Genomic DNA, 26749 nt, shown 5'->3' on the forward strand with positions numbered 1-26749 from the left:
GTCTCAAAATAAAAAATAAAAGAATGGCTGGGGAACCTCAGTGTGAAGGCCCTGTACTGGAAATAAAAACATAGCCAGGCACAGTGGTGTATGCATGCCTATAATTCCAACTATTCAGAAGACTAAGGCAAGATGATCTCAAATTCGAAGTCAGCTGGCAATTTAGAAAGATCCTGTCTCAAAATAAATATTAAAAAGGGGTCTAGAACATAGCCCAGTGCAAGGCCCTAGGCTCAATCCCTAGTACCAAATGATAGATAGATACATAGGTAGATACATAGGTAGATACATAGATAAAGAGAGAGAGATGGATGGAGTAGGTGGAGGTGGGTAAGTAGGTAGGTAGGTAAAAATAGGACTTAATTCTAAGCTAACATATTGCCTTTAAAGCATTTTCTTTAGTTTATTGATTTTACATGTTATAAACTGATTACGAAGCCAATTTAAACTACATGTAGACAAAGTGAGTGAAATACCCTTTCTCCTGCCTACCAAGGGAAAGCACTTAACAGTCCAGAGATTTTATTTCATAAAATTCCACATAAGAAAATCAGCTGACTCAAAGGTCTTACACATCACTGATAAGGATATGACACATTACTTTTTGAGGAGAAGGGGAAATTACAGCTATTTTTCCCAGGTAGTTTTAGTGTAAACAAGTACAAGCATGCAACACTTTGCTATCTGAATCTTGGACATCAATCTGTAACGCATTTAGAAAGAAATTCCAATCTTTAATGCACATAACCAATGGTTTCAATTATTTAAGTGAACATAAAAGATGCCAAGAAAGTTTTAAAGAAAGAACTCCTCAGAAAGGATATGAAAGATGCACACAGTTAACTGACTCCTTTAAGCATCTTTTCAGTGACTGCTATCCTGACAGGCGTGGCCCAGCTGGGAAGAAAGGTTAAGTACAATTCTGAACAAAGACAAAGGAATCTCCTTTATTTCCCTAGGAAAACCCTCGCAATGTATTGAAAAAGATTCACTCTACTTCTATATCTTTACATAAATTCACAATTTGAAAATTCAAAATATACTACTCAGCCCATTTTGTGGCAATGAGCTGAGTATCTTCTTCACAGGTCTCACTGTGGATCTCTAGGGACTGAGACTTGTCTCCCCCCCACCCAGTCAATGTTTTTTTGAGGCCAGAGACTTTCTATTACTGACCCTTGAAGGCTTAAATCACATAAGTGACAGTAATAAAGGACCACAGGTATCTGTTTCCATTCATCTCCCTCAGTTTTACATTCTGCTATCCCCACACCATTCAACCTCCCTCCTGAACCTCGAGATGATTGATCAACTGTCCCAACCTCTACAGACTCAATTTGCACCAGATGAAAAATAAAAGAAAGCAAACAGCCTTTAAAACATCCAAACTAGCTTTCTCCATGAAAGGTCATGGAAATGCTTTCTCTCCTCGTTGTCCTGTAACAAATTCTATTGGCTGCCCAAGCCCCATCTCTCTTCAAGAAGCCTCCTCTTCCCTTGCTCCTATAGCTATCCCAACTGACACAGGCAATGATCCATAGGCAGGAGATTATCTCCTACGCCTAGGGCTCCTTCCATCATTTTTTAAAGGCAATATATACAACTTGAACATTCAAGTCCTCAAAATAAATCAAGCCAAACCCATCTGCCATCTGGTCCCACGGGTGAGACAAAAACACTTTACCCTCATTTGTAGAAACCTACATATTCAGCATAAAGGCCACTGCTGCCCCGGGGGCTTATAGTCTAGGTTAAACAAACCACTCCAAAATAAAATATACCATTAGAGAAAGTTGTTAAATTTCACATAGGGCCAAGCTCTATGGTATTTATATTGCACTTATATGAAGTACCACATGGGGCCTTGGCTGGCTTTTGTTAATTCTAAATTATTCAGCACTCCATTGATAGATTGCTAATTAAAATACTAACCCCTAAGGCACAGGCCTAGCTAAGAACAATCCTCCTGGCTCCATTACTCCCTCTAACCACATCAGAGCAAACCTCTTCATCTGCCTCCCTCCCCTCTAACTTTCACAGTACACCAAGGCCCTTCACCCTGACAAGTCAAACTTGTTTAACAGCTAAGAATGGAAAGTGGAAAATCTGGTGGCAGGTGATTTACTAAGGTTCTTTAAGAGGCTTGCTGTTCAGAAGAGCCAAGAAAGTAAGGATAGTGCTGACACTTCGCATTTCAGAAAGCAGGCTGCCTCTTCCTGGAATCCGCCTCAGTTCCCCTTCTCATGCTGCAGGGACTACCTGCCCAACAAGAGGCCCTTCCCCTCATCCCATGCACTGCGGTCCCCACTCCATGCTCCTGAAAGCCATCAGTACCAGAGGACATGGTGCTCCTCAGACAGTGAAGGGAGGAGAGAGGGTATCTGAGACTCTGGACTGGACCCCACCACTGTAGCCCAGTGTGAATCTATCACAAGCACCTCTGACTCCCAGCTATTGGTCTATCGCTTCCCTCACACCTTGCTTGGGTCCTCAATTTCCCAAACACTCAGATATTAGTAGTTTTTTAAAGGATGATGTGTAAATAAAAAGTATATAATCCTCAGAGCCCAAAGAACTTTCAAAAATTCACACGTCTGTATAACCAGGAGTCAGATCAGAAATATCTCAGAAGCCCCTCGTGGCTATGTCCCCTTTCCAGCAAGAAATGTTTTCCAGTTTAAGTTTAAATGAATATTATTTCAATCCTCTGAGCATCCACCACTTCTGGGTGATTTCTCTCTATGAAGTCAGAGATGGGGGACAAAGGATACATAGGGTATGCAGGGGAGAGCAAAGAGCTAACACCTAATCAAGTTCCTCCTGAGGATCAGGTAAAGTGACAGGCAGCCATGTGGTCATAATTAACACCATCCATCACATGACAAGTAGATATCCTGCGCCACCCAATAGCTTGCAGTGACCAGAGCATCTGGTTAAATACACGACTCAAACGGAGATCCCAACAAGGACAGGACTATAATCTTAAAAATTATCTGAGCCATAAAAGTCAGAGACAAACTGAACAAACATTCTACACTAAAAGAGACTAGAGAGAAGGGATAAGCAGGTGAGATGTAAAATCCTGAGTTGGATTATTTATGATCAAGGATGTTATCCTGTTAACTGGCAAAACTTGAAACTCAGTTAAGGAATATAGAAGTTTCTAGGACTATTCTTGCAACTTTTCTATAAGATTGAAATAGTTTCACAACAAAGTTGTTCTGTCTGTTTTGGGGGTGAGGGGGTTGCTGGAGATTGAACCCAAGACCTGGTACATGCTAAGCACACACTTTACCGCCAAGCTATGCTCCCAGCCTTCAAATTACCATAATTCCTATAAGACAGCTTTTGCTTTTCACATTTCTACCATTCTTGCCTCAAATACAATATGACAACGAAGTCCTTTGATAAATAAGGAGCAGAAAGGTGAGACCAGAGCTATAGACTAGCCCACTAACCTGCTCTGCCCACTTGAAATGTTATATGGAAGAAAAACTCCTTGATGGTTCCTAACACTGTTTTCTGTTAGCCAAGACAATCATAACCATTCCATTATTGCTATAGGAAAAAAAGTTAACAGAGAACTTCTGATTGGTCTCAGGAGGCAAAAAGATGTGAACATACGTTTGCCTAGCAATGGGCAGTAAGGAAAGGAGGTCTGGCCAGAAACAAGAGCAAGTCCTTCAAGATCTGCCAGCACAGCAGCACCTGGTCCGGCACATGCTGAGTCACACGGGCTTTCTACTGCCTTGCCACTTACATAGCACTATCTCTACGAGGAAGACGCTGCAGGCTGGACCTCAAGTAATTTTTGGAACATTATTTGCAAATGAATTGGGGACTTCTGTAAACAAGTGTCCATTCACACTTCAACTCTGTTTCTCAGACATCATTGTGTATTTCATTTTCTAACCATGGCTGATTTTTATTATCATGATACTACCTCTGGCTGGACCAGTATGCCTTCCTCTTTGAAGTTTCTTCTGACCATGACATTAAATTCACTCCCACTCTTGACAGTGTTGTGAAATAAATCCAATTGTTCTCGTTCTCTCACTCTCTCTCTCTCTCTCTCTCTCTCTCTCTCTCTCTCTCTCTCTCACACACACACACACACACACAGCCACTTGCCCAAGGTCTCATAGCAAGGAAATGCTAAATGAAGCAAGATCTCTAAACCAGGACACCCAATCCAATGTTCTTTTTCCTAAACCACAAAGTGTATCATTAATAACACCATCCATTTTTAACATTTCTTTTCTTGCTCTCTTAGAGATGTTTTAAATGATTAGGCAAGGGTAAATAGAAAGAAATGCACATATTTAACTCAACCTTAGAATAATGTGCAGGAAATTCAGCATCATCCTCCATCTTTCTTTATTGTTCATAATTATTTGAGAAGGGAACAGTTGTAAAACACTGGTCTCCATGGTGACCCAGCATCTGCTTCCCTGAGACTCTTCTTGCAGCTAACATGCCCTCAGCTGGGATTTTCCCAAGCCTTCAAAACACCACAGATGACCTGGGATCTCAAATGCTTGCCCACTAGCACCAGGCAAGCCTGTTCTTTAACTCTGCAAGTGCCAAGTTCCTGTTTTGTAAGACACAGTACTGGGTACTTGGCATGGTGCCTGCCCTCATGAAGAAGTCAAGAAGATATGGCAATGATGTAAGAGTGAAGCAATCATCCAAGAGATAAATATAAGTGCACGCCAGTGACTGGCACTGAGGCCTAAGAGAGAATCTGAGAAAATCCCAAGACCATGCAATGGACTGACAGTAATTAGAGCACACAAAGAAGAGACTTCCTTAGACCAAGGTAGAAAGGATTTATAAAACAGCTATAATTTGACTTTGGTTTTGAGAGAGAGAGAATAAACTAAGAAAATGAGAGGGAAAGACTATTCCAGGTAGATACAGCCTGTGCACAGAAAACTCAAGATAGTCGGAAAATAACGAACAGACTGACTTGGCCAGTGGGAAAGAGTGGATTATAAAGTGATAATCAACTGACTGAGTATCAGCTGACTATAAGAGAGGCTTCACTGGCCCAGCTAGGAGGACATTTGTAGCTCATGTGTCAGGAAGTCCTGGTGGGTTCTCATGTTAGTTGTTTCAGCCAGAGGCATATGGCTGCACAGAGGAGGGGTTTTGTGGAGATGTCTTTTATTCAAGATGGTGAAATGGAGTGTGAATGATCCCAGACAACCAACCGACCACCAAAACTGGTTGTCACTCAGTGAGTACTGAGCACCACCCCTGTTTTTCACCCTTAAAACAAATCTTGGAGTGAAGATCATGGGCAGAAAGCAAGAAGCATCTCAGTAACAGCAAATCCAGAATTAATCTGCAGCAATGGAGCCTGCCCTCCAACCATGCATTTCACTAACATGTGGGTGTCTAAGGGGGTCAGACCAGAAAAGCTGCTCAAAGCTGCACAAAGACTGCAGAATCAGACCTTCACTCTAGCCACTGCTGGGAGCCTCTGTTCATTAAAGCAAAGCTGTGACAGGACATCCCCAACACAGTACAAAGGAAATGAGCGCCAACATATCACCAGCCTGTCTCATTTCTTCAGGATGGCCCAGAAGAGAGAAAGTATGCTGACATCGAGACCTAGAGAATCAAATTCCCAATACATTCCTGATGCAGTGACGTCCCATCACAGTGCACTCTATCATCTATGGTTTTGGCTAGGCTCAGAATCCAAGCAAGACTCTCACCCTCAGTGAGAATGTGAAATAGGATGTATCTCACAGGTGTTGAAAAATCTGTAAAACCATTTAGAGAAACTGACCGATTGCAACACTACTCTATAAAGTGAGCCTACAGTAATGTCACCCATTTATTTTAAAAATATTAACTGAGCACCTTCTATGTGCTACACATGTTCTAAGACCTAGAGACTAAGCAATGAACAAGTTCAATGCTCTCGTGGGCCTCAGAATGTAGGTGAGGAAGACGAGCACACAGAAGTGCCAGCTACAGGTAAGTTAAGGAAAAAAGGTGGTGATAGATTAAATGAGTGGCAAATAAGGCCTCCCTAAAGAGGGGCCTTAGAAGAAGCTCGAATGGCAGGAAGCCACCAGTGCAAGGACCTGAGAGTCAATGTCTGTGTAAAAGGACTGGGGTGAAGACGACGCCCGCAGCATTTAGGGAACAAGGAGGTGCCTGGTACAGATGGAAGCATCAAGTACAAGAGACAAGGACACTAATGTGCCAGGGTAGGCAGGGGCCAGCTTACATAGGACCTTAGCGGCCCAGGAAGGGACTTGGATTTTATTCTACAAACAATAGGAAAGTAGTCAGCTGGTTTTGAGCAGAAGAATGACAGAATCTGAGTGACACTTTGCAAGACTGATTGGGCTGCAGAATAGGCTGGCAGGAGACAAAGAAAGGCAGGGGACCAGCTAGGAGACAGTTGCTATTACCAAGAGCAGAAACCACGCGGGCTCGACAGGACAGAGTAGGGAGGGGACAAGAAATGCGAGGATTCAGGTTATGTTTGGGAGTCACAGCAACTGGACTTGATGACAGAGTGGCTGTTGAGAAAGGAATCCAGGTTACTGTCCTGATCAGGGGCTTCAGCAACCAATCTGACAGTGAAATGGTGAGAACTGGGAGGAGAAGAGGAATAGCTACCAACAAACTCATTTGTAAGTGAGGCGGCAACTTCTGAGAAGGTATTCACTTTCAGACTGAACCATTTCATCTTCCATAACAGGTCAATGCAATGTTCAATGATACATGTTAATCTACATGAATGAATTAAAAGAGGCCCCAGATAGCTGGTAAAACTATTTCTGGGTGTGTCTGTGAGGGTATTTCCGAAGAGATTAGCACTTGAATCAGTAGATTAACAAAATCCACCCTCAACAAAGAGCAGGCATCATCCAAACCAATGAGGGCCCAAAGCAGAACAAAAAGGCAAAAGGGCAAATTCTCTTTCTTGAGCTATGTATCTCTGCCCTCTCACATGGGACCTCCTGGTTCTAGGGCCTTTGGACTTAACACCAGTGATTTTTACTTTCAGGACTCAAATCTCTATGAATCACATAAATACATTAGGATATAAATATATAAAAGGAAATGTATTATAGACTTGGCTTCCATGGTTATGGAAATAAAATACTAAAAAATGAGAAGACACAGTAATGTAACTAGTAACATGGACCTTAAATCCTCTCCTGGGTCAATGCAATGATTCATGGTATGTTAATGGTTTGGTAACAGGGAATTTAACTAGCACCACATGGTCTCCAGGAAAACACATACATGGAGAAAGTATACAGGAGATAGATCGCCCGAACCCCACCAGCGCACAGTTGCTAATAAGGTGCAATACCATCACAAGATGACATGCACTGGAACCCTAACTTCAGGGGCTCAAAATCTGCATCCCAGTTCACCCTGCAGAGCAAGCTTGGGCATGCCACCAAACAGGGCAGAGTCTCAGCTCCTTAATCCCGCCTACCCCTAGGAGCTCTTGGAAGCAAGAAAAATGACAAGTAAACAGAAACACAATTTGGATAGTACACAATATACACATATGTAAGAAGATATTATTAAAATAAATTGCTGATTTGCCTAATGCAGACATGCTGCAACCTCAGAAAGGTATCTGCCCTAAGCCATTAGGCCCTGTTCCTAGAAGAACACAGCCCATGCCAGGGTGCTGATCGAGTGACAAGCACAGTGGTATCTGGAAGAGACAGAAGGCAGCCAGCTCTGCCAGGATATCAGTACATCTTGGATCCACCATTATTGGAATGTTTGACCTAAAGCTAAATCACTAGCTTCTAGGGCGTGATGGGGAATTGACATCTAGAAAAGGCAAAGCAAATCCTAGCAAGCCTCACAGAATTTGATAAACTTTACTTCTGTAGCTGTTCTTTCGAAGTACACCTGAGCATCATGTCCGTGTAAGACATGAAGCACCAGCTCTGCCAGGTGTCGCCCTCATGCCAGGCACCTCCCTCTTAACTTTCACTCTCTAACTCTGTCACCCTCTCTAACTCCTGTCATTCATTCTCATCCCTTTCCTGTCTGCATCCAAACCACAACCCACACAAGGCTTCATTCTAAAGAGTAGCAGGTGATCCTTCCATGTTGTCTTTTATACCTTAGCACTAAATAACCACAACATGGAACTAAAGCACATTTTAAATTGTTTTACACCAAATCAGTACTATTTCCATTCTTAAATTCAGGTTGGAAACCTATTTATCTGAGAAACAAAAATCTTACAAATAAAATTTCTTTATTTTATGGATAAGTAGAATCTCAAGAATAAAATGGTTTACTCCATCCTCCCTTCTTTCACAATGTATTTAAAGTTACTCTTTCTAGCTTCATTTTATGTTTCTTCCCAATAAGCAGTTATTTCTAGCTACCTTTCAAGAGGAGAAGTTTCAAGGTCACAGGGGTCATATTCCTGCACAAAGTCACTCCCCAGGGCATCCTTGCTGGATAGTGCTGACACCTACAGAAAGATGCCCTCATTTCCACATAAGGCTGCACATTCCACACCTGGAAGGGAGTGGTCCAAGTGACCACATGCTCCTGCACTAAGTTAAATCTACTCTGCAGTGTATATCTACTGTTTCGATGAACTTGCTCTTTGGATGATATCAGGGGAGAACACAAGCTTCACATGACAGTATTGTAGTATTTCAAGATCACATCGTTCCCTGGACAATTACGTCCTGGATCCCCTAGCTGTTCTTCATATGCTATGGTGTCCAGGTACTTGCTATGCCAGGCACCTACCTCTAGATGAGCTCTGTTTATTGAGGGCTCCTTAAAATATGTCAGAGATCAAAACACAGCACAGTGGAGTCACACCTTATTGGGAGGGGGTGAGCTTGCTCCTTGCTCCTTTTTAAAATTTTTATTAGTATTATTTAGCAGTACATAATTACATTCATCATGGAGAGTTGGTACATATACATAATACATCTTAATTCTTCTTATGTCCCCTTCCCCTTCTCTCCCTCCCTGGACTCAATTATAAAGTCAATAACAAAGCAAAAGCTACGCAGCACCAAAATTACCCTGAAAAATCCCTTAAAACTGCCCTCATCATCACAGTGAGATGTCCCCACTTCCAGAGGCTCTGAAATAAGGAAACAGATTTCCTCCTTCCATGTCACCCTTATCTTCACTAAGAAGGTTGACTGTTCATATGACTAAAGTTATTCTTGGTTTTTCGGTTCATTTGTTTCTTGGAGATTTTTGTGTTCACCTTGCACACAAAGCTGCTCTCCTGAAATGTAAATGCATCGGTGAGCCAGATTTACCAAAGTGGTAATGCTACTGTTACTCAGTCTGCTGAAAGGACAACTGTTTTCTTGGGGTCTTCACAGTCCATTCTCCATTCCTCTCCTGGTCTCTGATCCAGGTCAATATTTGACAGCCAAAATCTACCACTGAAAACCAGTGCTCAACCAAGGAACTTTGTAAAACTTCCATTCTACAGCATCACTTTTGCAAATCTCTCTCTTGATAATAAAATAGAGGTTGTAAGGAGGTTAATAGGATAGAAATCTTACTGTAGTACATAAAATCAATAGCACTATCCTTTTCTAAAGTCTGCAACAATTTAAGCTTCTGCTTTTTTTACCCATAAGACAAATGTGTACTCTTGAGCATCATTTATCATCCCAGGGGGGAAAAATATTGACATAGTTTTCCCTTCTATGTTTCTGACTATAACATTCATTCACTCATTCATTTGCTCATTCATTTATTTCAGTGTTGGAGATCAAATTCTAGGCAAGAATCCTACCACTAAGCTACATCGCCAGGCCCTCTGATTAGGTCAAGTCATGTTAGCACCAGAAACACACAGATCATAGCTGACACTCAGGCATCTAAGATGAAAAGTACCATTTAATGAGGAAAATAATGAACACTGGGCTTTGAAAGACTTCATATGATACCTCTGCTCAAAACAATATCAAAGTCAGGCATGGTGGCATGTACTTGTAATCCCAGCACTCAGAAGACTGAGGCAGGACAATCATGAGTTTGAGGCCAGACTGGGCAACTCAGTAAGACCCTATCTCAATATGAAATAAAAAGGCCTAGGGATATAATTCAGTGGTACAGCTACTTGCCTACTATGAGCTCAGCCCTGAGTTCAATCTCTAATACCATCACACACACACACACACACACACACACACACACACCAAAAAAACTACACAATGTCAAAACAATAAAACTAATTATATAAATCAAAATCAGTATTTTATAGAAACAAGCCCATCTTCCAAAAACATGCTGGCCTTAAGTCAACTTTGTTATCAGTAAGCTCCAGTCAAGGACTACATAGTAAGATGAAGGGTGTACCAGAGGCAGCCCAGTAGAGGCCTATACAAATAGACCCTTCTATACTTTGAATATTACTATGCTGTATGTTCTAGAGGAACTCATTATTTTAAAAGGGGTACAAACTCTTAAAATACAACAGCTTACAAACTTCTTTTTCATTTGGATTTGGAGTATATGCCCATCTTTGCTTTCTTCCATCAAAGGCATAGTAATCTGTGAGAATTATTCTTGGATGTTATGTAATATTCTCTCAGTCTCCAAGGGCTACACAAAGCTTCAAGTCCTGGCTCACTCCATCCAATCAAGCTGTTTTGCCGAAGTCCAACTCTCTTAGAGGTAGCCTTGAACCTCTGAGGCTAGAGGAGCAGGAGCAGTTTCTCAGGCTAAAGTGGGAATCCCACTCTAGTGGGTTCTTTTTAACACCTATGAAGGCTGAAAGGCCCCTGTTAATGTGATTTGCACCAGCAGCCACTAACCTATGGTTCAAGGCATAGAGCCCCATCCTCTCATACATTCAAGGTGAGAGGGGGAGGGCGTGTTGAGGGATGGACGGGCAAGGCAGGTACCCTAGGCTATAAAGGAGAGGACAGGTGAGCCTCCCAACCTACCTCCTGAGAGCTGCCATGACAGCCAAGGAACCTCAGGAACTTCCCACTACAGGGTTACCATGTCCCATCCTTAACATCCCCAAAGGGCATCAATATTAGTAAGATACCTCTTTCATACACTACTTCTGGACAGGATTTAATATACCATCATCTCACTAAATATGACATTATTCTGCTTTTATACCCAATGTTATGCTTAGTATCAAGCAGATTCTCAAATGTGTGTGTGTGTGTGTGTGTGTGTGTGTGTGTGTGTGTTATACAACACTGCCCAATCCATCAAGGCCAAATGCACAAGATATTTCAGCTGTGGTGAAGTAGTAGTTCTGGTACATATTAGCTAAAAGCAGACATCTCTGCAAAACAGAGCTTCAAACTCACCTCAGGACATCACCAAGTTTACAGCCTGAACTGTACAAAGTAAAATTGATACCATTTTCATTGCCCTGTTAGATCAGAAAGCGTATACTGAAAACTATCAAACTTCTCTGGCTCTGTACCATGAACTAGCTCAGCTACTAAGCACTGTTTCCTACAGTGAGTAATTATGTAAACAAAAAAAAAATTTCAATTTCTTTGGGTAAGTACTTTACACAGCAAGCTAACAGGAAGAACTTCAGATGCGTAATAAACCTAGGTCATCAGAGAAGTATGACTACTGGCAAGGCACAAAAAACTGAAGGTGAGATTTTAAATTCCAGTGTCAAGGCAGGAGTTTACTGCATGACATAAAGGGGAAAATAATAGCCTTAAAAGTTTGGTTGGTACTGTGCTTAGTTACATAGGTTTAGATACAAGCCACTGTTCCAGGGCTTTGGGTATTACTTACCACCCAGGCACATCATGATATTTTGTTCAATACTTAGGCAGTTTCTGATTTCTGAGATGGTTCACAATGCAACCTGAGCAGCATTCAGACTGATGCCTGCAACACCTGTCCCCAGGACAGCACCACACATTACCAAGTGTTGTGTAACCTCAGCAACCCACTGAATGGGATGTGGTTACACACCACCAGTCAGATTTCAGGGGTATTAATACTGTACAGTGAGTGATCCCCAGAGCCTTTATTAATAATGGATTAGAGAAAGGTAAGGAATGTGAGGCAGGGAGGAGGGAGGAAGTGGAGGATGGAATTGGAGGAAAAGTTGAAGTCCCAGAACACTTTTAGAAGAGGAGATGGACAAAATCCAAGAAGAACAAAAAAAGACCAGACTCATTGTACTGGCAAAGGTTAAGGCCTGCTTTCCAACATCAGTTTGAGGGGGCAATAATAGATTTCAACCCTTCCAGACATGGAGACTACCACAAGAATCTAAAGCAGAAACTGAGATAGAAACCAGACTTAAAAGTAAGGCAGAAGGATCCAAGTTCCACAATTAACCATGACTGCACAAGAAATGAAACCAGGCCCAGGACAAATACCCCAAATCCCATACTATGGAATGAAATATGATAACTATATTTTCAGTATCTCTCTAGATGATTCTAATGCATCTAAAATAGGAAAACCATGGCTCTGGTGCATAAAACACCATTTCTCTCGATGGAAGTACATGGTTCCCAGTGACTGCACCATCTTGTCAAGTTCCTTGGGCCAAAGGGGCTAAGCTATCTGGACCAGCGGTAGCACATGCCCAAGCTCAGTCAATCAAAAGGCTGCTTTCTACAAAAGCTTTAGAGCTTTGATCATCCATGACAAGGACTATGTTGATCATGGAGCCAATGTACACTGGAACTAGAGATTCAGAAAGGGTATTTAATCCATGGGTGACGTGAAGAGACAGGAAACAAGCTGAGACCAAGAGGAGCTGAGTCTTCCTGATGCCATTAGCACGAAAGGAAATATACCCCTGCAGCTGACAAGATAATCTGGTCAAAGCCACAGCAGTCCTGAGCATCTTTCAGGCCCCCTGATATTTTAGTAACCTGTTAGGTCAGGTTGTTCAGGCCAGCTAAGCCAGGGTGCTGAGAAAGCTCCATCTCCCTTAATGCTTACAGCATCATTAGAATAGAACCTATATCTTGAAGTGTCCTTGAACCCAAAACAGTCAAGTACACCAAGTACCAGGGTAGACACAGGTGTCCTATTCATGGTATCCACATGAGATGCTCTTCTTTGTACAGACTGAGGAAGCCCATGACGAGGAACTGCAGAAGAGTTAGGTCTGGAGATTCATGAAGATCTAAAATGAAAATGGGTCTTAAAACCAGAACCTGAGAACCCCTTTTGTTCTTCCTCCACAACTGAAAGAGGAAAAGCACATCCTAATACCGGTTTCTCCATCAATGCCAGTACTTTGCTAGGTTAGAGGACCCAAATCAAGGCTGACCAGCTGACAAAGAATCAGCACCTAGAACTCCTTTTCCTTAGCCTCAGACTCTCACTTCACACTGCCTTGTGGCTTCACCAAAGACAAGACCATCTATAGACAATGATTATCAGCAACTAAGACAGTTTATCTGTCGCGTTATCTCATCAAGCTTCTGAGGGCTGCATTAACATTTTTACTCTTGTCTCATAGCTAACTGAAGCCAAGAGGTAAAGCCTAAGGCTGTACCTTTGGAAAGCTGGGGAACTAGTACAGTACTCTGAACCAAACTGTGATCTAGACACACTTCAAGATTGTGACACTAACCTCCACTGTGTTTTTCCTACCCTCCCTAACATCAGGGTTTGGGATATTTTTAAATTGTGTTAAAATATACAAAACTTAGCATCGTAACCATTTTTAAATATACAGTTCAGTGGTATTCACACTGTTATGCAACCAGTATCTATATTCAAAACTTTATTTTTATCTAGCAAAATAAATCCTGAACCTCAGAACAAAAAAAAACACCCGTAATATCCCCTCAGCAACCACCTTGTACTTGGTCTTCAATAACTAGACTACTGTAGATACCTTATATATTGTGTGGAATCACAAATATGTATCTCTTTGTAATTGGCTGATTTAACTTAGTAAAATACCCTCAAGGTTCATGCATGTCACATCCTGTGTCAATTTCATGTAAGGCTGAACATATTCCAGTGGATGGACATCTTGTTATCCATTCATCCTCACAGTGAACATGGAGGTAGTTTCTACCTTTCGGCAACCATAAATAATGATGTTCTGTGTCCTCCTTTCTTCTCTTACCTTCACTTAATATTTAGTACTTAATATCCTGACACAGCAGGAAGAAAATACAAAGAGCATTCATCCTTCCATCCATGTTCAGAAGAGCATTTTAGAAAAGTAGGCAGAATATGCTTCCAAATTTGATTTTTAAATCAATAGATATTAATATTATTATACTTGTCATAACAATGGGATAATTATGAGTCCATGTATTAAGTTAGTTGTATTAACATACATGTAATTTAAGTGGACTATAAATCATTTTAACAAAATTCTGTGAGTGTTAAATTTTTAACCAAACAGACCAGAACGACCAAAGGAGTATTTTCCCAACAGCTTCAGAGGCCCTGCTCTATTTTTACTGATCACTGAGAACAGTGAAATCTCAATTCACTCCAGAGGACAACAGCTAGTAAACAACCACACAACACTGGCATCCATATTTGGAAGTTACACATTATTTTTAATACAGTAAGTCAATAAATCTCTATATAATCAAACCAGCCTGCCCCCACAAACTTGACTCTTTCAGAAAGAGAAAGCCTCTACAAGGGAAAGGTTCCTAAGCCTAATGACATTGTCACCATAGAGATCAAAAGGATAGACCACCCTATTTGAAGTCAGTTTCAGAGGAGGTACTGGTGAGCTATGGCATCTTCATGCCTCTCCCTAAAGCAGCAATCCTGAAAGAAACAAAATGCATTCAGATGTGTAGGACGTGGCATGTTGGTCATAATAATCCATCACATTTGAAAAGCACTGCCACCAGCTTGGTGTGTGAAGTTCATTGCACAGTCATACACGTGGTCAAATGACCATTAAAACAGCAAGTAGCTGGATGCAGTGGTGAATGCCTGTAATCCCAGCACTCAGGAGGCTGAGGCAGAAGGATCACTACCAAGGCCAGTCTGGGCTACAAAGTGAGTTCAAGGCCAGCCTGAACTGTATAGTGAGAACTTGTCTCAAAAAGACAAAAAAGAAAAAAAGAAGTAAGCACCTAGAGAGCAAAAAAACATTAGTTTCTGGCTGAAGGGACATTCATTTTCCTTATTTTACAAATAAACATTAGCCCTCCATAGTGAGTAAATGCAGACTAAGAATGTGATGAAATCTGATGAGTGAAGCAAAATAATTTATCTCTTTTTAATGTACTAACATCTCCTTAATGTTTATTCACACAACGGAGGAAGCATTGCAAAACTCACGGTCAAAAGATTACTGTGTGTGAATGAGTCTCTTCCTCCCCATATCACATACTGGTCTCAATGTTCACCCAGGCAGTTACAAGGTACTTTGTATTTGTTGCCTGAGTGAGAAACATAAAGATGATCAGAATCTTCAGATCTGATGAACCTATGATGAGTATTATCTTCTTTCCTAAAGGAGATATGACAAACCAAATGCACCTAGTTTTTCTTCCCTGATTCATTGCTATCACTTCTGAAAATCATCTGCTCTGCTCAATCTCAGGTGAGGGACTGAGAATCACATTCAGCTTGCTCTGAATTTTACAAATATCCAGGGGTCTTGATGAGATTGTTAATAAGGCCTTGTGAGTTACCTGGAGGTATAAAAGGAGACTGCCTTTTAACACGGGAAGGTAAGGGCAGAAATACACACATGGCCAAAATTACAGATAACATTAGGATACTCAAAAACAAGCCTGTCTTATCAGCTTTTATATCCACCATGTTGCTTTGCTGTTGTTCCCAGTCACATCTTTTGCTAAGCCTTTGAGCAAGTGTAGCCAAAAAAAATAAATACAACAACAGCCCCTCCTGACAGGGGCTCCTCATTCCATAGACCTAGGCAAGCACCAGAGGAAACAAATGGGCCTTCCATTGGTTATCTAAGCCAACAGCCTTGCCAAAAATCACAAGAGAAGATAATACCACACTAAGGGCTGTTGCTGGTGAAGAAGATCCATGGCTTGGACATGGGAGGAGACGAGAGGAGTCCAGGTAGAATTTAAGCCAATTCTAACATATGTTGGGTGCTTGTGGTACGCCAAACCTCGGGAATGGTGAGGACTGTGAGCATAAGATTCAGCCTTTGTTTTCAATGAGAACAATTTTGAACAAATATATGTTCAGCCAGCAAGTACATGCATAAAAGAAAAAGAGAAATGGAGAATCCAAAATTACCTGTGATCTCAAAGCTTTCTGTTTAGATTTGTAACTTTTAATTTGGCCCAGTGACTCATCCTGTTTGCAGCAGAACCACCTTTTTTGATACTGAAGTAATTGATGGTACATAGTAATAAATACCTGTGAGCTCACTATCCAAATTAGTGAACTTAACAGTACTGTCCCCAATCCTGTCCCCCTGCTACCCTCACCTCAAATCGTTCTAGCTTTCTTTCTCCTCATTCTTTAGTTTTTTTTCCTTATAGTTGTATCATGTGCATAACCTTCAACAATGCTGTTCATCGTTTCAGAAACTTATAAAGACCATATTTTTTTGTACAGATTGTTCTCCAAAGCACCATGAACAATGAACCCAATCTGGGCACCATAGGAAATGAGGTGCTATGTTCTATGACTACAGCACATGCTCATGGGGTTCTCCTGGGGTCTAGGGCGGGTAGTCAGGAAAAAGTTACTGAATCAGCCTGAAGCAAATGGCCACAATGTAAGATCGTTAAATACAGTACAATTTGAAGGTTCAAATAATTTTCCCTGTCACTTTCCCTGTGATACCATTTCCAGGCTACAATGTGAAGGCTGGTCTCCAAAAATCAAGGGACTTGAATTTCTTAATGCTGAAGACATCACAAGGTTTTTGTTTTGTGGTACTAGGGATTGAACGAAAGGCCTTGGCACTCAGCTACAACCCCAGCCCTGTTTGTTTATTTTGAAACAGGTTCTCACTAAATTGCCCAGGCTGGGCTCAAATTTGCCATATTCCTGCCTCAGCTACCCAGGGCACTGGGATTATAGGCATGTGCCACCACACCTGGCTAGAGTCTTTTAAATTCATCTAGAAGGCCTCTGGATGTTATTCCTCTCAGGAGTTCATGTCACAGCGTATTTGAGTTTCATAATGGCAAAAACTCTAAGAAAAGTCAACTTTTCAGGATAGGTTTCTTCTTTCTTCCCCAAACATCAGCAAAGGTACGAAAAGCTACAGGGTCCTTGTCACTATTAAAATCATTTAAAGGAGAGCAGTAAGCATGACTCAGTGCAGCATGTCTGTACTACCAGCTACTCAGATCACTTGAAGCCAGGAGTTCAAGACTGTTACAAAGAGGATGCATAAAGGCAATAATTTATGAGCCAGTGAATACATTTTAAGAGAAGTATTATGAGCCATTAATCTGGAACTCATGCAGGTAATTTTGCTCATTCTCACAGGTAAATTAAAAAGATATCAGCCATACGCATCCATGTCCAAGTCCATACAACTTAGGGACTTTCTTTTTTGGTCAAACTTAAAATGCCCCTGATTGGAGGATTTCAGCAGCTTTGATAACCCCCCTGAGGAGCTCCTAATGCTATACAAAAGGAATGCTTTGGGTCTTGGAGGGGTTCTGGTAAGGGTCTTTCCTCAGGTGCCAAGGGAGAGGCCTTGTCTGCAATGGCCAAAGCAGAAAACCTAGCACTCATTTCCCATCAACTGCCTGTCCACCGAGAGCACACCCATAAATGTGAAGAACTCCGTCTAAGAGGGCAGATGGCAGAAGGCTTCTAGGAGTCTCATACCTGGTTCTGTTTGTGGCCCAAAAAGCAAGCAAGATGCCGGTGCAACATCAAGCACAGCGGGAAAGAAGATGCTTTTCACAGTTGGGTTTTAAGGGGGAAATTAAGGCAGGGAAAGTGGACTAAGGCCCTGTAGTGGTGAGATTTAGTAAGAACTTTCTGCTCCTTTCATTTCACATACACTGTTTAAATGTAGCCTTCTAAAAAATGTGAATCTTTTTGGAACTACCTGGCCTGAGAAAGATCAACAGCAGGAGTTGCCTCTCCATTTGGGATGTAGTTTTAAGCACCAGGATGTCCACAGGGCTAGGTGTGGTGGTGACAAAAGAATGCAAAGCAGCAAGTTCCCAGAACAAGCTGCAGGACTAGACCCTCTGTCCTTTCGACACATCTTTTCTCTCCTCTGATCTAGCAGGGGTTTCTTCTCATGCTGGGGAGGTGGGGGAACAGCACTAGATAAAAGCACTAGTGCCAGGGGCTCTTTCATGCACAGATGATGGTCCAGACCCACCATCAAGGGGACAGAGACCTCATAAAAGGCAGCAGAGTGGTGGGCAGAAACCAGTTGGCTTTCAACACACAATGTAAGCCAGAGGTCTCTCACTTGTAAATGGAGATGACAGAAGTGCCTAGCTCAATCACAGTGGCATTTAATGAGCTAATAAATAGTACAGAGAAATGACCTGGCACAAAATCCCTCAGTAACAGTAATCAGTAATCTCTCAGTAACAGTAATCTCTCAGTTCCCATAATCAGGGGACTTTTGACTTTAGAAGCCAAAGACATGTGAATGCAGGACGAAAAAAAGACATGTGAATGAAGATAAAGCAGATTGGAAAATGTATGTCCTGAGTACCTTGCTTAAAATATTTTTGGGTACCACGGTACATGTGATAACTCCAGCTACTCTGGAGGCTGAGGCAGGAAAACTGCAAGTTCACAGTCAATCTAGGCAACCTGGTGACTTACAGAGACCCTGTCACAATATAAAATTTAAAAAGGGCTGGAGATATAGTTCTGTGGTAGTGTTTGCCTAGCATCCACAAGCTGGGTTCAATCTCTAGCATTATCAAAAAAAAAAAAAAAAATTAATCCAAATATTCTTTCTATGGTTTCCCATCTCTACAAATATAAAATTAAAGAGGAAAAAAAAGCTACAAGTAATGCAGTTAATATAAACAGGAAATACGAGGAAAATATACATGATATCCAGCATATGAAAAGATGCTCAAACTCCCAATAAAACTGAAATTTAAAATAATTACAAAATTTTTAGTACAGATAAGACTTAAAAAGAGGAACAATGACCAGAACTTGAAAGGATGGAAACACAGATGGACAGGTTTTTTTCTCAAGGTTCCTGGCTGTACTGAAAACTGTAAATGTGCATGTCACAATTCCATCTTTAGGAATTTATCCCAAAGAAATAATGAAGATTGCAAGAGTGTTTTGTACCATTTTGTATTATATCAAAAAATTAGAACCAATTTAGATGATTCATCAAAATGAGAACAGTTAAAAAGCATTATGGCACCCGCATCTGTGGCCATATTATGCAGCCCTTAAAAACAGTAAAATTGCCTTTATAGGCTACAGAGGGGAAAAACAGTCATAGATTAAGGTTCTGAATAAAATGTATGGTGTGACCCACCACCAGCAGCCCTTGGTGGGGACTGAACCCAGGGCCTTCGCACTGAGCTACCTCCCTAGCCATTCTCATTTTCCAGACAAGGGTCTAAGTTGCCAAGTTGCCCAGGCTGGGCTCAAACTACCGATCCTTCTGCTCAGCCTCCCAGACTGCTAGGATTACAGTCATGTGCCACCATGCCTGACTGATACTATATATTTTTTGAATACATATTGTACATAAATCTAAAGCAGCTGTGCCCAGCAGAAATAAAAGGCAGGGCTGAAGGTGTGGCTCAGAGGCACAGTGCTGGCCTAGCATGTGCAAGGATGAGTTTAGTCCCAGCACTATATTAAAAAAACAAACCTACAGATGTGAACCACACATGGAACATTAAGTTTTCTAATAACCACCTTGGAAAGCCCAATAACATATTATTCAACATATAACTGATACTTAAAAAGTATGAATGAGATACTTTACATTCATTTTTCTAAGTCTTAGAAATCTGGTGTATACTTTATACTTACTTCCCAATTTGCTCCAGGCTCATTTTGAGTGTTCAAAGGCCATATGTGGTTACTCTATTGGACCTCATAGGTCCAGAGAATACACATAATAGCTCATAATAGCTGCTTCTGAGACTGGGACAAAGAGACTTTATCCTTCTTGCATTGTATGAATTGTTTCACTAATCACTCCTATTCAGAGGGGGTAAAAGGAACATTATGAAAAATGCTTTTTAATTTTCCTTTAAAGCTATAATAAAAGACCAAAATGCACAGTAACTTTAAAACTCCTTTCAACCTGCTTTTGCTCCTTCCCCAGGGATGGGTGGGTGGGAGGCAGGAACCTTTCCTCACAGGCCTTGGTTGCCTACAGCTCTGGTAGTTATGACTATACCAACCCTTCACTACCTCACTCACCAAGTCCCCCGGTGATCAGTGCCCAAGCAGCCTTTCAGGGCAGCACTGAGAGAAAAAAACCTCAGGCCCCATAACACTGACTGCCACTCAGTACAGTAACTGAAAGAGGAAGCAAGCTATGAACAGGTGCCAAGAGCACACAGTGTGCCAGACACAGTACGTAGAACAGACCACATAACCCTCCAATAACCTTCCCATGATACCGGTAGCAGCCCCAAATTTTCAGATGATGAAATCAAGTCACAGTAGATATCTGCTCCAAAGTATCACAGCAGAGGGCCTTTCACCACAATATCCAGGACAGTTCCCATCAAGATCATAACCGTAAAGGACAGGATTGGCCATACCAAGGCCATGCTCTTACCCTTATTAACATGATGCTAGAAGATAACTGCATGTCCTCAAAGAAAAGCAAATTCTGAGCATCTTTAACATGCAAGAGGCTCCAGATCTCAACATTACCCCTTTAAGTTCATCCTTATAGCTCTAAATAATTTCCATTTATACAAACCATTGTCCTCAATTCAGTACATTAAAATCAAGAACTATCCTTGCCCCAGGCTGTCTCCTTTTCTCACCCCTCATTATCAAATGCTACAGTTACTGAGTTCTAATCTCTAACTATAGTAAGTATAACAAGCACACCTCACACCCAGATATTAGCTTATACAATAAATTCAGTTCTTCAATAAAAGGGAACTGACAGATCATCACCTTAACCAAGGAACTGAAGTGGTCCTATCATAACAAGACACATTAATATCATATTTCCTAACCAGACATGGTGGCACACACCTGTAATCCCAGCGCTTGGGAGGCTGAAGCAGGAGGATCGTTGCGAGTTCCAGGCCAGCTTGGGCTACAAAGTGAGCTCAAGACCAGCCTGAACTGCAGAGCGAGACCCTGTCTCAAAAAGACAAAAAAAAAATCGTATTTCTTGAAATGCATAAGCACATCATTTGCAATATGCCCCCCAAACACCTCCCAAAATGGGGATCAAACCCAGGGCTTCCCACTGAGCTAAATCCTCAGCCCCTTTCATTTCAAGACAGCCTAAGCTGCCCAGGCTGGCCTTGAACTTGCAATCCTTCTGTCTTAAGTCTCCAGAGTAGCTGGAATTATTAGCATGCAACTACTATGCCCTACATTTAGTATATTCTTACCAAAAATTCACAACTTCCATCTAAGCATGAGAAAACATCAGACAAGCATAAGTTGAGAGTTATTCTACAAAATAAGCAACCAATAACCTTAAAGGGCCATGATCATGAAAGACAAGGAAAAAAGAAGAAATTTTCACCAATAGGAAGAGATCAGAGTGCTAGAATGCTATGATCCTAAATGGGATCCTGGCCTAGAAAAGAGATATTAATGGAAAGAACACATGACATTCCAGCTAAGTCTACAGACTAGTTAATAGTATATATATTAACTTTGATTTCCTAGTTTTGACAACTGCACTTTGGTCGTATAAAGTGTTAACATTAGGGGAATCTGGGGAAAATAGGCACAGGAACTGGGCTATTTTTTACAACATTTCTGTAAGTCTGAAATTACTTCTAAATAAAGAGTATTAAAAATAGTGCTATGATTACTATCTCCAAATACACTTAGATCATTCCTGCTCCTATGCTTAAATTGACTCTCCCTATCAAACCCTTCTGACAGTATCCTCCTTCCCGCCTCATGTATTCAAACCTCATTCTTCCTCCCAATCCTATTCCATTTTCAAGGTCCAGTCATGCCCCATGGCTCTCAAGGAAGCTCTTTCCCTATTACAACGCACAAGACCAACACTTCCATAAAGGGCCTATGACTCCCAGCATCTGCACTCCTGACACAAGAATCATCCAATATTGTTAGTTAACTCTCATATTTAGGTTTTATCACTAAACATACTACAAGCTCTCAAAAAATGTTTGATAATGGCCTCTGCTCTCCGTGTAGCCTAAGTGGAGGAAAGGACATTACATAAACTACCAAGGGAAGGCAGGGCAACAGCCCACCCCATGGCCCCAGCTACAGGCAGTCAGATATGCTGGTAAGTGGGGAACAACTTCCGGAAAATGTGGGAATTCTGAGGATTACCAGGATGGCCGGGAAAGGCTCACTAGGCTTACAGGCCACCTGAGAAAAGGGAGCAGAAAGCAAAGGGAATCAGAGCTAGGCATACACAAGACAGTAAAGTCAGGAAGAAGGGCGGGGGTAGGACACTGCTCTAGGCTTGCCTGGGATCCTACAGAGGCCAAAGGCCATGAGTTGCTTACACATGCTCCACCAAGCCACTACGAGTTATGGGTTAATGTGGGTCCCAGAGTCAGATCCTGAGATGAGGCTTCCTACCCAAAAGATTTGTTAGGCAGTGTTCCTAGGAAAGGCTAGTAGAGGAGTTGGGAAGTGAGACAAGGAAAGGAAGCCAAGCAAGACACTGAAGAATGCCCCAAGCACAGTAACTCCAGCTTGGACTTGCAGAATTGCACAACCTGCAGATCATGCTTTAGAGTTGCCCCATTCCCAAGGCTGGGGGATAGGAAGCTCATATTGTAACACTCCAGTTGTTTATGGACTTCTCCCTTTGCAGAGGATGTAAACTCCCAGACTACCTGTGCACGAAGATGGGAAGTACTCACAAAGTGACTCAGAGCTGGTACTGACAGTAACTGCCAAGGCAGTGTGAGAGAACAGAGTAAAGGGGAGACAAAGGGACAGTAACAGCATCCGCTGCCATGGCTTGCTAAGTCTTTAACCCTGTGGAGGTCACAGGGAAGGTGTTATCTCTTTTGTTTGTTTGTTTGTTTTGTTTTTGTTTGTTTGTTTTGTTTTGTTTTTGTTTTGTTTTTTTGGTTTTTCTCCGGTACCAGGAACCGAACTCACGACCTTGCGCTTGTCAGGCAGGTGCTTTTGCCGCTGAGCTAAATCCCCAGCCCCTACCTCTTAACAATATACAGTTACAAGAGTTTATTTGCATTTCTCGGATTAGCTGCATCCTCCAAAGGGTTAACACCACCACCACTTTTCCAAATAAAGGGCATCACTCAGAAGCCAACAATCAAAGACTGAATCATCAGTCCCTCCAAAGGTGAGGGTACATACAGAGGGAAGAGGTGGCTCCTGCTGCCTCAGAGACTGACAGCTGGGGAAAACCTACTTACCTGAGTCATGAGTGACGGAAAATTAGACGACACCTAATTTTACAGGGCTCCTGCTTTTCAAAGGATTGGTACCCAAATCAACACCCTTGATAAAGGCCTGTGTTCAAACCTGCCATATATAGGATGTGCCCACCAGTAAAGTAACCTCCTAGCAGCACTCAAAACTCCACTGTGGAGACTGCAGTCGGGGTGAGGATGGAAGGGGAGCAGCTCAGTAGACAGTGCTTATCTAGTATATATGTGCAAGGCCTGGGGTTTGATCCTCAATGCATGTGTGTGTGTGCATGCGTGCACACACACACACACACACAAAATGAACAACACTACTTGGACACTAGACACCACCTATATCAGTTAAAAGCCAAGCAGGAAAAAAGATTGTATGAAGGCACTGGTTTTAGTCTGATGACTTCCCAGTTGCTGCTGGCTAGAATCAAAGCAGCATACTGAAAATGTCAGTCTTTGAAATAGCAGTGTTTAAATTTTTCATTCAGAATAATCCTTTACAGAGTTACATTATTCAACCTGCGAGAGGTTATATATTTTCTTTTTTAAAAATCAGGTTACTCGTTCTCGGCAAACACTACAATCAAATTATATTCAAGCTAGCACATGCTTGGCTTCTTCCCAGGACGTGCACAAATCAAGCCCACTCTATGCTTGCTGGTGGGGTGAAAGCCAAGCACTCACACTTGCCACATATATGCCACTTGTGACAACAAGGTGCATCTCAGCTCCACCTTTCTGTGAGAATGAATGAGGTCAACCCACCCTGACATCACCCTGAGAGTGTCTGGCACCGACTCTGACTTTCTTTCTCTGTCCTCACTACAAAGAAAGTAATTTCTCTGAGGTGAGATGCTAGGTCTTGTGAAAACAGAAGTCTCTTTGTTAATGGGAAGTGCCCTTTGCCAGTGACAAAAATGAATGTCCCTCCCAAAAGTCACATAACATATGAGCCTGCGATTGAAAAGAGTACATTGAGAAGATCAAGAAAACAGTAAAGTAGAGGGACAGAAAAATGTCTTTTCTTGGGTAACTAAAAAGACATTAATATAGTAATCTCTTATCTGGAAGAACTTAATATAGTATATTTAAATGTTCACACTCCAATAATATCATCCAAATACATCTTTTAAACAAAAAGTATGATCAATAAAAAGCTCTGAAATTTCCATTCCCCAAGCCCTTATAAATTTTGCTGGCATAATGGGTAATTTCCATCATATATAATATATTGAAGTGCATGCCTGGACCCAGTGTTCCTCACATTAGAACACCTCCTTAGCAGGTTAAAAATAAAAGGGAACGTTGGTTATTTCAGTAATACACTGAAATGAACAAATCATCTCCAAGAAACAAAGTGAATCTGAATAGCAGGCACAATTCTCTTTATAATTTATGAATCATACACATATTGATAATCCAGCCTGGCAAGTGGGGTTATAATAGTTAGGAAAGAATAGTATTGTTTCTCATAGTAAGGTGTAAGTGTGCTTAAATTAACGCTGCCAGAAAGAACAACAACTGCTCAAAACACAAGCCTAGAACCCCTTTTTTTGTTTAGATAAAAACAATCTCAACTTTTGACTCAAAGACTGAAAAGTGATTAAGAACTACAAACCCCGTAACAGGATAAGGTACAGCCCTAGGGAGGAACTCTCATATTCACTTTGGTTTAATTATGCCAAACCAAAGAAGTTACTTCTCAACGTGTTAGGTAGCCTTCTGAGACTTTTCCTGGTGACACCAGTTTTATCTATGTTTACAAAACGCAAGAAAAACTATGCTGAAACTCCCACTAATTCATCATTCCTAACAGTTAATACGCAATAATTTGTTTCTAACTAAAAAGCAAATTGAGCGTTTCCCCTTGAAAGTGTCCTATCTTTAAAAGCAATCCAATGTGTTATTTTTCAAAAACCTAGGGCTCCACAAAACAAGACGTATTCAATACTCCGTTAGCTTCATACAGCATGTGGCAACTAAATATTGTGTGCTACACGACTGTACAACACGCCGAACTTATTAAGTTCTCGTTTTCCTTAGGAACACACTTGCATCTCTGTGCACTTGGACAGAACACAGCTCCAGCTTTCAACACTCGGGTTCAGGTATTCTCCCCCTTCCTTCACTGGTTTCCGGCCTCCGTACCCAGTTCCTGATAATCCGATTCAGGGAAAGAACTGCAAGCGGTAGCTTCGAGGACTTCCCACACCTCCACAGGTAACAGGGGAAGCGCGCTTTCCCAAAGTCAGCCTTGCCTGAGTTCACCCGGCGCACGGCACCTCCTCCATTTCTCTCGCTGAGTCCTCCCTCTCCGTGACAGCTACGGGGGAGGGGGTGTCTGATGTGTCCAAAGGTGGTCTCCGAAGCAGCTGAGACCCTGCCCGCCACATGACAGCCTCCTGGACCACTTTATGAATGTCAACCCTTGCTGGTCCCGTCCCTCTCCGAGAGAAAGGGAAAAATTTCTAAATTCCTGAAACGAAGAAGGGCGGGCAGCCCGACGTGCCGAAGAGCTCCCCCAAGCGCTGGACAGCAGCGCGCGGTCGGCAGGTGAGGACGCGGAAGTAGCTCTTCCCACGCCGCCCGGACCTGTGGGCCCGGCCGGCGGCGCAGGACCCGCTCGCGCACCCACACCTCGCGCGCACCCACACCTCGCGCGCACCCTGCACGCACCGAGCCTTCTCCCGGGAGGCCGGCGCGCGAGGCGCTGTCCCACGTGTCCTCGCCACCAGCAAAGACGAACGGGGAGACCAGGCATCGGGACATCCGAAACTTAAAGTGGACGCGGGGCAGGGGCTTAAAGGCCCTCACCCGCTCAGCGCCGGCGCCCGGGAGAGCAGCCCGCCGCGGAACCCAGGCGTCCCCGCGCGGGCCGCACCTGCTCCCAGTTCGGAGCCCCGAGCGCCCACGCTGACCTTGAAGACATCCCGAAAACCCACCTGCCGCCGCCTGGCTCGAGGCTGTCCTCCCACCCGCTCTGTGCCCACCCGGGGGGGGGGCGCCTCAAAACGCCCATCACCAGCAAATTAAGAATGCGCCTCCCCAGAGACCCCTGGAGCACCTCCCGGCTCAGCGCTTGCACCCCGCCTCGGGCCGCCGCACCCCCCACACCAGCCCTGCCCCGGCCGAGTTCAGGGTCCGCCCGGGTGGCGACGCGGAGGAAAGGAAGCTGCGGGGCGCCGCGGACACCCGGGCAGGGTCCCCGAGCGAGGACGGCGGCGACGCGCCGGCTGCCACCTGGGTTCTGACCCCGGCCCCGGCCCCCGCTG

The 26749-nt window shown here is 42.7% G+C and overlaps 1 protein-coding gene across 1 annotated transcript in view; it reads right to left on the reverse strand.

Moving 5' to 3' along the window:
• Positions 1 to 26749, reverse strand: part of Myo5b (myosin VB) — a gene marked incomplete in the record, with an annotated part of 354780 nt that overhangs the window by 327328 nt on the left and 703 nt on the right.

This window comes from Chinchilla lanigera, unplaced genomic scaffold (genome assembly GCF_000276665.1).
Source record: "Chinchilla lanigera isolate Chin_1 unplaced genomic scaffold, ChiLan1.0 scaffold00001, whole genome shotgun sequence".
Taxonomy (NCBI): domain Eukaryota; kingdom Metazoa; phylum Chordata; class Mammalia; order Rodentia; family Chinchillidae; genus Chinchilla; species Chinchilla lanigera.